At 40.5% G+C, this 18478-nt stretch overlaps 1 long non-coding RNA gene and 1 other non-coding gene across 2 annotated transcripts; both read left to right on the forward strand.

Annotated features, from left to right (window-relative positions):
• Positions 1–2407: 2407 nt before the first annotated feature.
• On the forward strand, positions 2408–2479 carry Trnah-gug (transfer RNA histidin (anticodon GUG)). Its single transcript has one exon. It is a non-coding gene; the product is annotated as a tRNA-His (tRNA).
• Positions 2480–4269: 1790 nt separating this feature from the next.
• Positions 4270–5995, forward strand: LOC126873834 (uncharacterized). Its single transcript, XR_007692577.1, has 2 exons — positions 4270–5637; positions 5800–5995. It is a non-coding gene; the product is annotated as an uncharacterized LOC126873834 (long non-coding RNA).
• The last annotated feature ends 12483 nt before the right edge of the window (positions 5996–18478 follow it).

Consider the following 18478-nt stretch of genomic DNA (forward strand, 5'->3'; position numbering starts at 1 on the left):
CCGAAACGGGGGAACGACTATTTCGCGGCGTCGATTAACATAATCGTAGCGAGAATTTACGCCTCTCGCTGACGCGTTTTCCTAGCGACCGCGTCTCTCCGCGAACGGTCGTAACATTTTCCAAAGAATAACTGCTGTTATTTTATATTTGGCGCAACATAATTTAGCTTTCCGAGGAAGTACCCATACTTTGTACACACCGCGCAATGGTAATTTTTTGGGTTTAATATAATTAATAGCAAAATTTGATTCTGTTCTAAATGATCATTTAAACAAAACAGCCATAAAAGGACATTATTGTTTATCACATTCAATTCAAAACAAATTAATAAGGGCAATGGCAAATTACGCACAAAAAGTAATTATCGATGCAATAAGGAGAGCAAAATATTATTCCATTTTATTGGATTGTACACCAGCTGTGAGCCATCAAGAGCAATTATCGGTTGTTCTTCGTTATATCAACATAACAGACGAGGAGGTTGAAATCCAGGAACATTTTATCAAATTTGAAATAGTTCACGATACAACAGGAAAAGGACTATCTGAAACTATGCTCATTCTGGATCAGTTGGGAATAAAAATATCTGACTGTCGCGGACAAGGATATGAGAAGGGTGTCAATATGAGGGGAATATGTCAAGGAGTACAAGCAAATATATTACGTGTAAATCCTAAAGTATTTTACATATCACATGGTAGTCACAACTTGAATTTGTTATTGGGAGATATAGCAAAATCATCAACCCAAACACTACGTCTTTTTGGTATTTTACAAAAAATTTACATGATATTTGCAGCATCGACATCGCGTTGGGATGTTCTACAAAAATACGTTGAAAAAATTACACTTAAACCATTGTCAGAAACTAGGTCGGAATGCCGTTTTGATAGTGTAAAGGTTATTCGATTTCGATTTCGAAACACCTTGATCGAAATTGCCGACAATGCATCTGACAATGAATTGAAAATTGAGATTTTGTCTATAGTGCGCAACATAAATGAATTTAAATTTATTGCCAGCCTTATCATTTGATACGAAATATTATCTAAAATTAACATCGTCAGCAAAGTATTGCAAAATCAAAAGATGCAAATCGATGTGGCTACGAAGCATCTGTATGATCTTACCATATTCTCTGCGGAATACAGAAATGAAGGATTTAGCAAAGCTATGATCGCAGCAAATGAAGTTGCAAAGGAAATGGATATAACACCAGATTTCAAATCATCATACCGGGGTAAAAAACGGATATTATTCGATTATGAAGGAAAGGATGAATCATCGACGATCAGCGACAAAGAATACTTCCGTGTACATTACTGTTACGTCTGGTGACTCTCTACCTAGATCAGGCCACATACCGCGGGCAAAATGGCAGCCAGATGCCTACACATCCTTATTACGTACCCTCAATAATCTTAAGGACCCACCATAAAACTCAGAAATTTTCTATTTAAGGTTCTTCAGACCAAACAAATATCTTTTTACTGAATTGTTTTCTAAAAGTACTACGAGAAGACACGGGAAAGTTGATTTTTTACACGTATGATGCTTCCCACTAGCAACTTTCTCTCGGGGGCGGTTAGCACCCTTCCTCGCCCATCAACCTGGTAAATAACCAATTAAGAGCGAAGTCTATTTCCCTCACTTTCCTAACGAAAACTTGTCCTTAACGAATCAGCTTATCTCGTGTTCTTAGATCCACCCATCACAAATTTTCCTCCGCACCATCGTCTTCACAGAAAGTCAGTCGTTACACACTTTTTGACCCGTCACCATTTAAGCTTACGTCGCGAAACCTAATTATATTCTATCAATTTATTTACTATTCTTTAGTTTGTTCATATAGATAATATATTATATTGCGAAAATATATATTGCGGTTTTTTTCATTAGGTAGTAATAACAAAATCTGCAATCACTTTGCTACCAACCCAATAAATTAGAGAAATATGCAAGAGCTTAATTCTTTCCTTAATTCTTAAATTTGACTCACATTTGTGGAATTTATGATTATAAAATGCTATGTACAAATCCGTACTCAATACAAAAATAAAAATTGCAAATATTGCACTATGATACCGGTTAATGAAAAATGTGTTAATAAGTTCGAATCGTAAGGGATCGCATAAATATTTGACGATAATAAATGTTAGTCTTAACGTGAAAACGATATTACATTCCTTTGATAATAATCTTATCGCGTCTCTAAAATTCATAAATCATAAATGTACGTACATATATATGCATATAATTTGAATTACAGCCAGTTTGAATTATAGATGAATGGATTAATCACAATTGTGTCAGAGTAGAAAGACCTTCACGGTTGGTGGATCAACTTGATCATTGCTGGTAGTTATCATCAACCATTCAGAACATTCCAAATATAATACTCCAATAGCCGTGATCGTCTAGTGGCTAGGACCCTACGTTGTGGCCGTAGTAACCCAGGTTCAAATCCTGGTCACGGCAATGTTACCCCAAGGCACATTGTTACGGTGGAGGTTTTTTTTTTTATTTTATTTTCTCAAAAGTTTTCTTGGCTTAATTAATAAAAATGAAAATTCTCGATAGAATTACGATTCTCTTGTTGACTTGCTCGTGACAGTTCGTAAATTGGCGACCAATGAAGTAATTGAACCGACTTATGTATTTAGTTCTAGTCAACATGTTGTTTGAATAAACTGTAATTTATACCTGTTAATTCAGCATATACTCAATTGAACCACCCCTATTATCCTTACAGAAATAAGGGGATCGATCAGTTCGTGACATCGATTATCTAATCGTAACGGGACTTTACGATTCTCGTTGACGCAATTCTCTGCAGGGAATCTTCCTGATATTCCACCACGCCTGTCCGCGCACCCAATAATTTAACCTTCTTATCGTCCAAGTTTTTAAAAAAACATCTCCGGCACTATGTCCTTCTTCGAATACCCAAAACGCCCCCTACTCCTAGGCATAACCAAGCCTTTAAATTCATTGTAGCACATAACTGTGATTCGAGGCGCTGTAATACCCAAGGACCACACAGCGTTTATATTTCTTAAAGAAGCTACCACTAAAGCTCATAATGTCTAGGAAACTCCTTCTGATACCTGTCTGAAACGTGGAACCCTTACGGACCCTAATAGGAGCAAGGTGGTTCCAATCCAGAACCTCTAAAAGTATCCTTCTCCTTCTGTCAGTCTTGATGACACCCCATGGCTTAGATTTTGCATTGAAGTCTCCTGAGATGATAACTTCCTTGCATCTTCTCACGGCTGCCCCAATGGATATGTCGAGTTTCTCCGCGTACTCGTCAAAGATGTTTAGGCTGACGTTGGGCGAGCAGTAGCTTTCTTGATCCCGACATATTCCTCCTCTTCAGCCAACGTATCTTCGCGGAGGTAGAAGCCATTAAATCTTGTTGCCCAGATGGGCACATCCCTCTTCGTATCGTTATACCAGGAGAGCTGTCGATTAGGTTCTGAGATGATCACAACGTCGACCCGACGCTCCCAGCCACTCTTCGATACGGAAGCCTCACCTTCGGATGAGCTGACCGCCTCTTCGACGTTTTACTAGCCGATTTCACGGCTGAACCCGACCAGGTTACAAGGGAGTTCCCCTCCACTCCGCTAGTTCCTTTCACAACCGGAGCCAAATATCCCCCCTTGACGGTAGTGATAGAAACAATTCTCGGCGGTATCCTTCCGTCACTTACTTTTAGGCTGACGGATTCCTTTTTCTCCACCACCTCTCGAATATCGTTACTAAATTCAAGAAGCTTCGCATTTTTCTTCGAGGGAAGAGGTACCCGACGCCCCCTTTTTTACTTATTTTTCTGCACCTTTCATTGCCTCCTCCAACTTCGAACTCTCTGTCCTCTTAGCTCTGGTCCCCGATCGTATTTTCCGAACGAGAGCGGACTCCGGGACCCACCCTCCTCTCCACGTTTGCCCAGTCACTGGATGACCATCGAGTCGAGCCTGGAACGCCACTCGAAGCACCGACGAGGCCTGGGGGCCCCGAAACCACCTGCGCCGTAATTTTTTCGTCTGTTATAAACTTATCCATATTTGTTTAAATGAAGAGGCATAGCCAGATTCGTCGAACTAATATGCCAAGTCTTTCCGAAAAAATACCATCCGTAATCCATGAGCAACCCCAATCGTCACAACAAAATTCATCAATCCCTGTATAATAACAACCCTCACATAACCCATAAATCATCAATTACTTTATAAGCAAACCGCAACTTTTATTAGTGTGTGTGCAGAAAGAGCGTGGATACATAGAAGTCTCTAAGTTCGCATTTGTATTTCCTTCTGTCGCGTATACTTCCTTTAGAATTAAGTAATTTCTCAAATTTTCATTTAACTTTAATTTAATTTTTATTTTACTTTTACTTTTACGTTCGACTCGTCAGACACATTCGCAAATCCGTTATATTTAACAAATAAATAAATATTAGATTTATATGACATAAATCCTAAAATTAGGAGCTTGCTTCTTGCCGACTACACCATGGTCAGCACCCAAGCGGTCCGTAAGGTGGCGACGTCTGGCCAAGAAGACGCGATCTATATTACCATGCGCGTCACACAAGACCAACGCGTGCGCAATAGATTCGATATCTCGCATGATAGATCTAAGATCGTACGCAACATGGCGCCGGCTGCCAGTCATAGTACCCGTCGTTATTATGTAATAAATGTAATAAAGTACCAAAATCGCAAGGTGGTCGAGCAAGATGCGCAAGTGTAAACCATGTCACGCTAGCGAGTACCATTCATTATCCTAACATCATGCGTGTTATATCCAGAAAAACGTGCAGTGATATAATTTATACCTTAGCTTGCCACGTGATTCTAACTAACAACCTCGATTGAATTTATGTGCAAGTGCAAGTGCAAGTGCATTTTACGCAGTTTATCAATAACTAGCCACTATCTCTACTCGATTAACTCTGTCAGTGCTATACAACTCTCATGCTGCAATGCAGTGATCACCCAATCCCTATAATAATATCAATCATTATTTACATCTACAAATGTAAAGCCATCGTAGTAGAATACCCATCCACTAACGCGCCATAGAGTGTTATCATCGGTTTCATTCGTGTTTTATAGACTAATAACTCATTCGTTAGTTATTTAATTATTAAATTTACATTATCAACTGAATTTCAGCCACTGTCTAGTAAATACTGCTCGCAAACGATGTATCATTTCTTAAATCAAATATAAGAATTGCTTATTTTATAAATTATGTTGTGTATGTAAATACAGCCCACTCAAACATTATATCGACCGCGTGACATTGATTGTCAACAAGTCCTATAAACTAAGATCTTTCAAATTTCTTTTGCTTCTGATAGACACAACCACCCGCTAGCCGATCAATCATTTTGCTATGTTTGGCTTGTCCTTTGTTATTATACAATTACTGTCATTTTTCAGGACTGACCTCCTCTCTCGTACTGACTGGACACTATGCTATATTTAATCAAAACTCATAATTGTAGCAATAAAATACTTCCTATCAGTACAATATATAATCTAAAATTTAAACATCCTGTTTTAGGGCGACATATCCAGTGAATTAACGGCGCCTGAATACTTACATCTCATTAAAATTAACGGGTAAATCTATAACATAAGTAACAACAGTATTATCTGATTTCAACCTAGTTTCCAACAACTGTTCAACATAAATTCACTATGCTCAAAATACATCCCCTTACAAATGATATCGATGTTTACGATATTTATTTGCTATATTAATATTGATATTATTTGTTATAGGTCCAGACCACCGACCTTGGTCAGGACTATCCTGATTTACCTTGATCATGGCCATAACCAACATAGTATTAACAACAATAAAACCTAAAATTAATAATTTGGCTCTAACGATTGCCGCTATAATACGACTGATCTGCATATATATTCAATAATTTATAATAAATAACTTGTTTATAAATACACCTTATTATATTTATCTACACTATCCTTTGTCTTACGACCTACATCCATCTTGACCTACACATCATCGTTTTTCCTTTATATTGTTCACAAACCGTTATAACGCAATATTTCCAAATCCTATTATGGTTAATTCTGAAATATTATAATGGAACTTTCGGGCAGCCGACTATATCAGGCCAACTGTCTCGGAGTTCAAAGTAATTTCTCGTGCTCCCAGGTTTTTTCCTGTAATGCGACTTGGCAAGTAGATAGCTGCCACTACGATACTATACAAAATATGTTAGAACCGCAAGAAAATTTCGGAGATCCCCAAAAAACATCTCCAAAGTAACAGTTGCTGAACTTACTTAGAGCAGACTCTATCTTTATCAACAAACAAGTAGTCCGTAATGTGGCGATCTCTTCTCAAGGTTGCGAATGGACCTCGAGCATCGCGCCTGGAGACATACCGACCATACAGCATGACGTATCGAGAACAATACTTCGCGAACCTCCCAATACACTCCTCCGGCTTATTCCATGCTATTAATCCTTATAATTGGAAAGGACTCACTCTCTCAATTTTATACTAAAAGGGCGTTAGGTAAAAGTGACGAGAATAAGTACTAGTCGAATACCTAACTGTCATGACTTGTAATAGTCCCCAGATGGCACCACACGTTCAGTATACTCATGTAAGGCTACGTATCGTTACTTGAATAATGGGACCCCCATACCAAGATGGCGACCGTCTGGCAGACCCGTGCGCATCTCTTTACATCGATACCGTTGGCTTTCGCAATAAAAAGACCTGCCGTGCCAAGTGAGTGCTACTCTCCACTTACGAGATCCAAAAACTCAATGCTCCACCGTGGTTACCACGCCCTTTAAGCATCAATCGACCGTACCGAAAACAGATGAGGCTAATGCTGCGGCTTTCCACGAACGGTTGAAACATTTTGATCCTTCGAGCCAGATCAAATGAAAAGTGCATTTACCAGTGACCACACAGTGCCACGAGAATACATTCAAACCAGCAGCGGAAGCATTATCACTACAGCGAAGCCAGTGTCGTCAGGAGCGTCACCTTAGAAGAAGTACAACCCGTTGGTCCAGGAACGCAACCACGCAACCTCCCGCCGCAGCTGGACGATCATCGGCGCAACGAATTTCAACAATATCAAAATCTCACAGCGACAAGGTAAGATCTTTAAGTGTTTCGCCGATTCCTATTCCCTCTACAATACCAACTGCCGCCAAAAGAATGCCAACTGCGTTAAAAATCAACATTACGCGACAAAAACGCTATAAATATTTCGACACCATTCAGACCATACTGGAATGCGTCGACCAATATCAACAGGCTAACAAGAATGTCGATTGTCTCTTGAAAACATATCAAGTCCAACTCGAGGAAGAGTGGCAACGGTTCCGACTCGTCCAAGAGGAATTATAGGACCTCAGCTAAGCGGACCCCAGAGACACGTTACTTACATGTCCCTGGCAGCTCGATTAAAGCTTGATTAAAGAGTCTAATACAGGGTGAGAGACTATCAACCCCGTCGTCATCCAACGGCAGCGATTTCAGTTATCAGAAATGAGGCTGCCCACATTCGACTGGAAATTAGAACAATGGAGCCCATTCTACAACATCTTTACCTCATCGATAGACAACACCACTACCTCACATCCATACAAAAATTCCACTATCTAAGGGCCGCCCTAACGGAAGAAGCAGCAGCCTGCGTGAATTCATTAAACTTCATCAATGAAAATTACCTTGAGGCTGTGGCGGATCGGTATTAATAGGACGCCGACAGGTCGAGGCATCAACGAGGCGCAATACCTCCCGGGCGATCCGCGGGTACCAGCCGCCAACACCAGAGGGCTACGACGACAACAAGTCTGTCTATCTCGCTAGCGGTCGAATATACGGGCGAATGATACAAATCCCTCTACGTCTAAGGCAGGGACTACCGGGTATAGCCTTACTGACGAGTCCACCGGTAGTCCCGGGACGAAACGCAACTTCTCTTTTCATCTGGCAGCGACAACCACCGCCAAAAGGCTATGGCCCTTCTCAAGAAGAGCTTCGAGTGTCCACGACGCATCGTGTCATGCCACGGTCTTGCAATCATCAATTATCCGAAATTAACTAAATATTCTCCAACGGCTTTGGGAGACTTAATAAACACTGTAAGATAAAATCTCGGCGCATTAAATAGTTTAAAAAAAGCAACCAATGCAAACTCCCTCATTCGCAACCTCATTAGTTCAAAATTACCTTCAAACATCAGACAGCAATGGGAACTCACGTTAACTAGTAAGGAAGTCTCTCAGTACACTCAGTTACTGGACTTTCTCGAGAACGTATCACTTACTTGCATATCGCCCTCTGAGGTCTCGCCGACAAGGAGATCACAGGAACAACCCAAGCGGGTCCGTCAATACGCGCTACGAGGACACGCATTTACCGCATCCCAGGCTCCGTCAACACCTGCCGAGGACCACACACCATTTGGAGACGTGACACCTTCAAGGCTAAATTCCTTTGCGAGCGCTTTAAAGAGGTCAAAAGTGCATCTTTATGCATCAATTGCCTCAGGAAAGGATACACAGCGCAAGAATGTCGCGCCGGATCATGTCTTACGTACAGAGGGGGAGGGGGGGGGGGGGTATTCACGATAGCGAATATCTCCAAAGCGTTTGACACGGTATCCCATTCGGCGATAAAACCTTGCCTAGCGAGGAAAAGTGTTCCGATCCCTATTATAGGCATAATCAAGGAAATGTACAAAGGTTGCAAGACAAAGATCCAAACCAGAAACAATGCGGAGGACGAGATTAAGATCTTTAGGGGAGTCAAGCTGGGTGACCCTTTGTCACAGCTGCTATTCAATTTACGCCTAGAGGCACTGCTGGATGAAATGGAGGAGAAAACCAGTGGTACATATGTAAATGATATAATGAAAGTCCCAATCCTGCCTTTCGCTGATGACATCGTTTTGCTTGGTGAAGACGACAGTGAGGCACAATGTCAGGTGGATGCACTCCATAAATACCAAGAAGAGCCTGGGTATGACTATCTCCGAGGAGAAGAGTCAAACGTTCCAGGTGGTCACCAAGAGCGACACCTGGTTCATATTTATTTATTAGTGTGATTAGTTATTTCTTTATATTTATTTGTTGACTACTCTTATTATTTACTTATTTGCTTATTTATTTATTTATTTATTTATTTGCTGTCTTATTTATTTATTTTATTATTGACACAATATCAATTTTAAAATAAATCTTAATTATAAGTCCCTACGAGGGGGAACCTCGGAAGTATGGAGCTTCCTTAATCGGAACTCTCGCAGGTTTTTAACCAAATGCCTCGTCATCTAATTAGTTTTTTTTTATTTAGTTGTTTACATTTACGATTTGTCCGATGTGGACAGTTGGTAGAATTAGAATTCATTTGTGGCAAGTTTCTCTGTTCTCTTTAACATTTTCCTTATTTCCCTTTTCCTTTTATTTCCTGATCATGAAACGGTGTGTAGCGGCACTCGACAGCACAAATACCGCTACTCGACATAAACAACTAACGGACGACGGTAGCGCAGTGGTTAGCGCATTAGGTTACGAACGTTCGGAACGCGGGATCGAATCCCGGCGACCGAAGTCCGATTTTTATTCCACGATTCTAAATAGGAAGAAAATATAGCAGTACCCCCAGCAGCGACATCTACAGCCACCAACCACAATCATCACGGACTCGACTCATCCTCTACAACTGGTGACCCCGACGTGATGCGTATGGACTTTGAAACAGAGGTGCGACCGTGATGACGCCACCGAGGAGACTTCAAAGCCGCGACCTACGACTGTGGAAAACTGGACCTCTACCGCTACGACGAACACGAAACGACGACGACACGCCACCGTAGCGCGAAGTATATCCATCGCCACATCGAAGTCTTCGCGCCACATCTACTCGGATTTGGCAATAAACACTACTGATGCTTTACCTCACAAAGAAGAAACGTTATCACTGGAAGGGGGGTACTGTAGCGGCACTCGACAGCACAAATACCACTATTCGACATAAACAACTAACGGACGACGGTAGCGCAGAGGTTAGCGCATTAGGTTACGAACGTTCGGAACGCGGGATCGAATCCCGGCGACCGAAGTCAGATTTTTATTCCACGATTCTAAATAGGAAGAAAATATAGCAGTACCCCTGCGGCATCTACAGCCACCAGCCACAATCATCACGGACTCGACTCATCCTCTACAGGTGATAGAAGGCAAAGTTCTTGTTTTTTTATATGTGCGATGAATTTTACCTTTTTACTTCAGACATAGCCGGCGTAGGCAAGTTTTGCTCGTGAATCATTTTTTTCTCGTTTAAGCGAAATACTTTCTTTCCTCTTGGAATTCCTTTTCCCCCCGCAGGACGAATGTAATTTGTTCTTGTTCGATGCAATGTGCAAGCGCGTTACGTCTGTTTTGAAAATTATTCAAGCGTATAGCGACGTGTAGGAGTTGGAAAGAAATTAAATGCACACAAATAAGGACCTGCAAACTTTTGATAGATACGGTGTGTTTAAACAAAACTTTTTAAAGGAAAGGAAATTAAATTGTGAATTTGATTGGAGAATGTTGTAAGTTAAAATCAGAATGTTAATGCCATATTGATAAAAGAAACGTATTACATCTAAATTACGGAATGAAGTAAGGAAGTACGGAAGGAAGTAAAGATTCAAATTGGGTAGATATGATAAACGAAACTGGAAAAGAAACCTGGCAAGATTAAATGAAATTATATGGAAAAGGAAAAGAGAACAACAGGTCAGGAAAGAAGAAATATCAAGATAGTTGGAAAGTAGAACGGAGGGAACAGGGAGATGATAAGAACAGTGTTAATAGAATCTAGGGTAGGAAAAATAATTCAGGGTAGGAGAGGGAAAGTGATATATAAATAAGAGAATAAAAGCTAGAGAAAAAGAGGATGTAACGGAAACAGACTGGATATAATGTAAGTATTGTATTGATTTGTACATTTTAGTAAAATTCAAATATTATCAGCAAAAAAAATATAAAAAGTTTGGATACTTACGTATAATACATAGTGTATTAGATATTAAGTTTGTTTAAATACCATACATATTTATTTATTTTTAAGTTTTGATATTTATCCAAATTCAGTAATAGATATAACATAAGAATTAACCCCTTCCCGTACTTTAGCGAGTCAGACTCGCGATGAAGATTTTGGCCCAAACATGAATATCGCGAGTCTGACTCGCGACCAGATACTTGGGCCAAACGTAAACATAACAAACCGAGCTCGCGGACTGTTTTTTTGCCCTTTACGATAGTAACTGAATGTTAGTTCCTGTTTACGAGCATCAGTCTGGTCTGTTTCGTCGAACTAAATGGTACGGGAACGGGTTAACAACCACCAAAACGCACTAGTTACTCAATTACTTGACGCGACGGATCAAATCCGCAGGCTAAAAAGACATTACCCTCTAGATTTAAAAATTAGATTCAGCTAGAATCAAACATAGGATAATTATTTATTATTGACGTTATAGTACCACGCCAGAATAATTTACTTATAATTCTCAATGAGAATTGATTGTAAACTACTTCCAAATAAAAAAAAAGTTTTGATATGTTATACATGTCGGAGATGAAAGAACACCGGAGCCTTGGAATTTTGGATAATCCCGCAACATTGTAACCTAGAGTCTACTATAGCTGTAATTGAACAATTGTAGTTGTTCAATCCGATTGTAATTGTTTGAGAGTTGTGATAATGAGCTTGGGCTCGAGGCGACAGTCAGTCGCCGAACGTAGCCGCGGTCAAGGGATGAACGCTTTGTCTAACAGAGGCATGGAATAATTCTATAGCTCTCCTTAAAAAGGAAATAGTTGTAACACTCGACAGTAAACATTCCAACGGTCTCTGTCCCGTAGCTCGCCACACGCAGACCCTATTCTTCGAGTAAGATGATTGCCAGATGTCGATGCGTCTCCGCAGTACATGTTCAGCTAGCCCGAGGGCCCGTTATAAATCTTAAGATTTAGTCAACTAAAGTCCTTCAAACAAAGAGTCTTTGTCCCAGCTACGGGAGAGACCTATTTTTCAACGAACGGCGTCTCCCACTAGCAACTTTCCCTCGAGGGCGGTTAGCATCTTTTTCTAACCACCGATATGGAGATTGACCAATTAGCAGCAACGCCAAATTCCCTCACCTTCTGAACGAAGGCTATCCTCGACGAATCCGATGATCTCGTGCCCTCAGACACACCCCATCATAGTTTTCCTCTGCAGCATCATCGCGACGGAGAGTCATTCTCTCGCGAGGTCGTATTAGCGAGTTACTTAGAGTCTGTACGCTCGATGGATATTCCACGTTTTCGCAAAGAGTCCGACTTTGATTTTTGTGAGCACGTACATCTATCATCCCGTTGACCGCGGATTCGTTATTGAACCTAAGACCAACATCACTAGTATCGCGAGTGTCCAACCGCCGCGGTTGATTGTCGAGTCGGTAGCATTCATACTCGTATTAACCGACCGTACCTTTGTTATAACTCGACGATGGCCGGTTCCAATGAAGATTCATCAAACGCCCACAACCTTATTCCTGACCCTTCTCCGACATCAGAAGTGGGGTCAGTGCCGATTATAACACTACAAGTGTTACGACCATCGTACGCGAGTTAATTCAGTCGCTAGTGCAAAAATCGAGTATGGGACTTAACAATTTTCGTCACCGCGTTTTAACCCTGAAACTGCGAGCTCCGATTCCGCTGCGTGATGCGCAGCTGTTAATTTGATTATGGAGGAAAATCCTTACGAAGCAGTGCCCTGAATATAATCTCAATGATGAGCGGCGAATCGACTTCTACGTAGCGGGAGCATCAACTGGTGGATCAAGTCATCCGGGTGAGTCGTTTCCATTTTACCCCGATTTTGGAGCCGAGTGTTCACTAATTAAAGAATCCGTAGTCTTGAGATTTTCTGGCAAAAGAACGATTGATATAGTAGTAATGCGAGGAATGAGAAATATTTGTACATCTCAACTCTTGTCCGTTGTCGGTGTTAGCGGTTTTACATTAGAAATAAATTCGTCATGCCCTCGCTTATAGTTATTTTAAAATATGATACCGCGATTGATCGTGAAATTTTAAGTCAAGATTTTGACGTAATATTACACAAAATAGCCTCGCTATGTGCAAGACAAATAATTAATGCTTGTAATAAAACCGCTGAAAATGAGATCTATGTTAATGAAGTTGACAATGATGTACGTGGTAGCGATAAAGGTTGATTAATCTTTCTTTTCGAAAATTCAAAGATTCATTCGTTACGGGTTTCCTACGTATTCGCGTAAATATAGGCCAGTTAGAAATACAATTAATTGGTCCTAACATCACCGTACAAAGAAGTCCTTATAGATTTCGCGAGGAAGAGCGCAGAATAGTACGTGAGAGAATAAGCGAATCAATTAGAGCGAAATATCATAAGGCCTAGTAATTTATCGTTCCCGAGCCCCATGTTACTCGTGAAGACGAACGATGGTTCAGATAGATGATTTGTAGATTTTCGAGAACTAAATAAAAATACGGTCGCGGATCAGTGTCCTTTGCCCCTTATTGCTGATCAAATCGCGAGATTGCAAAAGCGAGATATTTTGTTGGTCTGGACATGGCCAGCGGGTTTCACCAAATCCCTATTCATCCTAATTCTAGTAAGTACGCAGCATTGGTTACCCTCGATGTACAATTTGGGCAATGAGTTGTTGTTTTTTTTTCAAATTCTTTTGTGGCTTTGTTCGGTCCAGTCGACGTCTTTTGTTTGCATGGCACGATTGCGTGCGCGTCTGGTGTTTCTTCAGGAATCATTTTTTCGAACGGCGATATTGTGCTGACTCCGCCGAAGGCGGGCACTCTTGCGTTTTTAGACAGCCCTAATAATTTTGCAACTGATACTTGTCTAAATATTCTAATTTCTTCCTTGCTGCAATTTTTACCGTCAAGGAGTTTACCACGGAAATCCCCAGAGGTAGTCGCATGCCAGGTTTTCTGTGCCATTTGATCCTTTTTGAAAACAAAAAACACCTAAACAAACTCACAAAAGAAATAAAAAACAAAATAAAAGAGCACAACAACAACGAGTTCACAAAGTTTATCGAGTCACTATCTGTTCGCGAGAACTACAACTACTCCCTATGGAAAGCCACAAAAAAATAAAGAAGACAACAAAAATGGTACCAGCAATCAGAAGAGCAGACAACACATGGGCAAGAAGCAACGAAGAGCAAGCTGAAGAATTTTCCAACCACCTATGCAACACATTCACCCCACATAACATCAACAACTGCAACCACAATGGTCATACGGACGAGGATGCGCTAACTACTAGTACATCAACTGACAAACACTACACTATACCTAAAACAACAGCACAAGAAATTAGAAACATAATCGAAAAAACAAAAAATAATAAAGCACCAGGAATCGACCTAATCAATGGCAAAATCCTGAAAAACCTTCGCCAAAAACGATAAGACAAATCACAATAATATTTAACGCAATACTAAGAATTCAATACTTTCCTAAACTTTGGAAACTGGCACAGATCTTAATGTTACCTAAACCAGGCAAAGACCCACATCAAACTACATCATACAGACCAATATCATTACTTCCTGTGTTCTCTAAAATACTAGAGAAAGTAATTTACGACCGCATAAAACCAATAATAGAGAAGGAAAAATTAATACCGGATCACCAATTCGGATTCAGCAACAAACACTCCACTATAGAGCAAATGCACAGACTGGTCAACGAAATAATACTAGCACTAGAAAACGAGCAATACTGTACAGCCCTCTTTATGGACATAGAGAAAGCATTTGATAAAATAAACCACGAAAGCCTACTACAAACAATCAGGAAACAATTTCCGGAGCAAATATACCAATTAATAAAATCCTACTTAAGCAGCAGAACCCCTGTAATAAAAACCAAGGGCACATACTCCGAAGTCAAAGACATCAAGGCAGGCCTTCCGCAAGGAAACGTCTTAGGACCAATACTATACACACTATACACGGCTAACATACGAACAACTACCAATAGCAAAATACTGACATTCGCAGACGACACAGCGGTACTAGTCAGGCACACTAACCCTGTAACAGCAGTCACATTACTACAAGAACATATCACAAAAATAGAAAAGTGGCTACAAGTTAAACAAATTAAAGCAAACCCCAGTAAATGCAACCATATTACATTCACACTACGAAAACAGATACCACCAAACATCTTTCTTAACGGCACGCACATAATACAAACAAGGCAAGTCAAATACCTAGGACTCCACTTAGATTCACGACTCACATGGAAACAGCATATTAAAGCAACAATAGACAAAATACAGATGGCAAGGAGACAAAGGTATTGGCTAACAAGTCGAAAATCCAAACTAAGTATAGCAAATAAATTAAAAATCTACAAAATGATCATAAAACCAACCTGGACGTACGGAATACCACTATGGGGAACGGCAGCAATGAGCCATATAACCAAAATAGAGACAATGCAAGCTAAAATTCTTAGAACAATAGTAAACGCCCCATGGTATGTTAGAAACGAGGACATTCGGAAAGACCTGGGAATACCAACGGTCAAGGAGGAGATTAACAAAAGTGCAAGAAGGCACGGAGAAAGAATAGCAACGCACCCAAACCGGCTGGCAGCGGAAACGGTCGACACATCAAGCATAAAAAGAAGATTAAAAAGGAAACACCCAACAGATCTCACAAAGGACATAACCTAACAAACACGAAGATGGTACCCCGCTGGGGGTAGCCATCCACATGTTATATTAGTATACAGTTACAACATTTTACCAAATGTCCTACTGGACAAATTGTAAAATTCAAATAAATAAATAAAAAAAAAATTTGATCCTTTTTCTAGTTGTGGCGACATGGGAGGCCATTTGATCGGAGTGATCTGTACCGCACTTTTCTTCATTGTATTCAGCGGCGGCTGGTGGTTTTGGTGTTGCGAGCAAACGAAACAAGAGATCATTCTTAAGATTCCTTTGAAAATACGTATGGCAGCCAACGCGCCATTCGTACGTTGTTGTTTATTTTGATGATGTTCTAATTATTGCCAACTCCATAGATCAAGCTCTAGAAAGATTGTACACCGTATTAAATACCCTCGTAAACGCCGGGTTTTCTTCTAAATGCTCTGTCCTAAACATACCGGTACTCTATTTGGGACATGTAATTCATAACGGAGAAGTTCGCCCCGATGCGGGTAAAATACAAACCTTGAGTCCTTTGCCTGAACCAAGGACCGTCACACAATATAGACAGTTCATACGTTTAGTTTCTTACGTTCGAAAATTCGTCTCTAAACTTTCACAGGTAATGAAACCTCTATGCACACTTACTTCCCGTAACAAAAACATAACTTGGACAGATAAACGCGAAAAGATGAGGCAAAAGGTAATTTCTGTACTGACTGATGTTTTGGTGTTAACGATATTTGACCCTAATTATCCGATAGGATTACATACTGACGCTAGTTTGGATGTATATGGGGTTATTTTAATGCATAAGGCTAAAGGTAAAAATAGAGTGGTAGAATATTATAGTAGAAGACCTAGCCCTGCGGAATCCAGGTATTTCTCATATGAACTAGAGACGTTAGTAGTTGTTACACGGTGTTAAACATTTTCGCTACTATTTACATGGACGAGAATTTCTTGTTGTTACTGATTGTAATTCCTTGAAGGCATCTAGTAATGGGGTGAATTTAAATGACAGGGTTTATAGGTGGTGGGCTTACTTGCAAACTTTTACTTTCGACATTATGTATCAAGGAGGTAAACGAAAGGTCCACGTAGATTTCTTCTCGCGAAACCTCGTAGACTTGGATCAGCGTACGATCAACGAAGTCGTAGAGAAGGAAATCAATCTGTCCGAAAGCTCCGAAGATTGGCTGTCAGCGGAACAACGTCGCGATCCCCAAATTTATGAGATCGTCAATAAACTGCAAAACGAGGAGCTCACGGGAGATATCGCGAATACGCATGAATTACGGTCCGGTACCCTTCATCGTAAAATACAGAGAAAAGGCAGAACTCTCTGCTTGCCATTGTCCCAAGAGGTTTTAGGTGGTCTGTTATTAACCACGTGCATCAAACAATTGTGCACTTAGATTGGGATAAAACGCTCGAGAAACTGTATGAGTATTACTGGTTCGAAGGAATGGCGAAATATGTTCATAAATTCGTAGAGAACTGTCGTGCTTGTCGAGTTTCAAAGGCTAGTCCAGGTAAAATACAAGCTGAATTACATCCTATACCTAAGACCAGCATACCTTGGCATACAGTTCACGTGGACATAACGGACAAACTAAGCGGGAAAAGTGATTCGAAGGAATATGTCATTGCTTTGGTCGACGTCTTCACTAAATTCGTATACCTGCATCATACTCGTAAAATAGATTCCCTTAGTACCGTTGAAGCACTTAAGTATGCTATATTTTATTCGGCAGTCCTTGCCGGATAATAACGGGTCAAGAGAGGTGTCCTACAGGTAAAGAGTTCCAAGATTTCTGTCAAGGTAAACACTAAACTCTACTTAATCTCAACCGGTGCTAGTAGGACCAACGGACAGGTAGAGCGTATTATGGGTACGTTGACAATTATGTTCACAATCATAGAAACGAACGAGCGATCGTGGCTATACGCGATTGGCTTATACAAAATACAGTTGGCTTTGAATTGCACCACCAACCGCGTGACTAAATAGAGTCCATTGGAACTGTTAACCGGTAGAACGGCAAAGACCTTACGACATGTTGATACTCGATAATACCGAAGAAAGATATTCAGATATCTCCGATGTAAGACAGCAGGCAATAGAGAATATAGAAATTAGTGCTAGGTACGATAAAGGTGGATTTGACAAAACTAAAGCTAAAGTAGTTAGGTTTAATCCTGGTGATTTTGTATTACGCAAAAACGAGGAAATAAAATCAAACTAAATTAAATCCAAAATTTAAGGGCCCGTTTGTAATAGCTGAAAGTTTGGAAGGAGATAGGTATGTTTTGAAAACAGTGGATGGTAAACGATCCTATAAATATAGTCATGATAGGTTGCGGAAAATGCCGAATAGTCGTATCCCTGATGAATTGGACGTCTGTAGCGATGGCGAGAACAGTGGCGATATGAGTATTCCGATCTCGGAGGATCACAAGCACGATGACGATAACGCCTAGCAGAGTAATGTAGGAGAGCTCAATGTGACCGTGTGATGGATTTCACATGTGTTCGGAGCGATAATGTAAGAAATGTCAGGAAGGCCGAGCAATGGGTTAAATGTACCATTGAGTGGAGGCCGTGCAATGGGTTAAATGTACCATTGAGTGGAGGCCGTGCAATGGGTTCAAATGTACCATTGGGTGATAATGTTAGGAAGCCCG

The sequence above is a fragment of the Bombus huntii genome, chromosome 15 (assembly GCF_024542735.1).
Source record: "Bombus huntii isolate Logan2020A chromosome 15, iyBomHunt1.1, whole genome shotgun sequence".
Taxonomy (NCBI): domain Eukaryota; kingdom Metazoa; phylum Arthropoda; class Insecta; order Hymenoptera; family Apidae; genus Bombus; species Bombus huntii.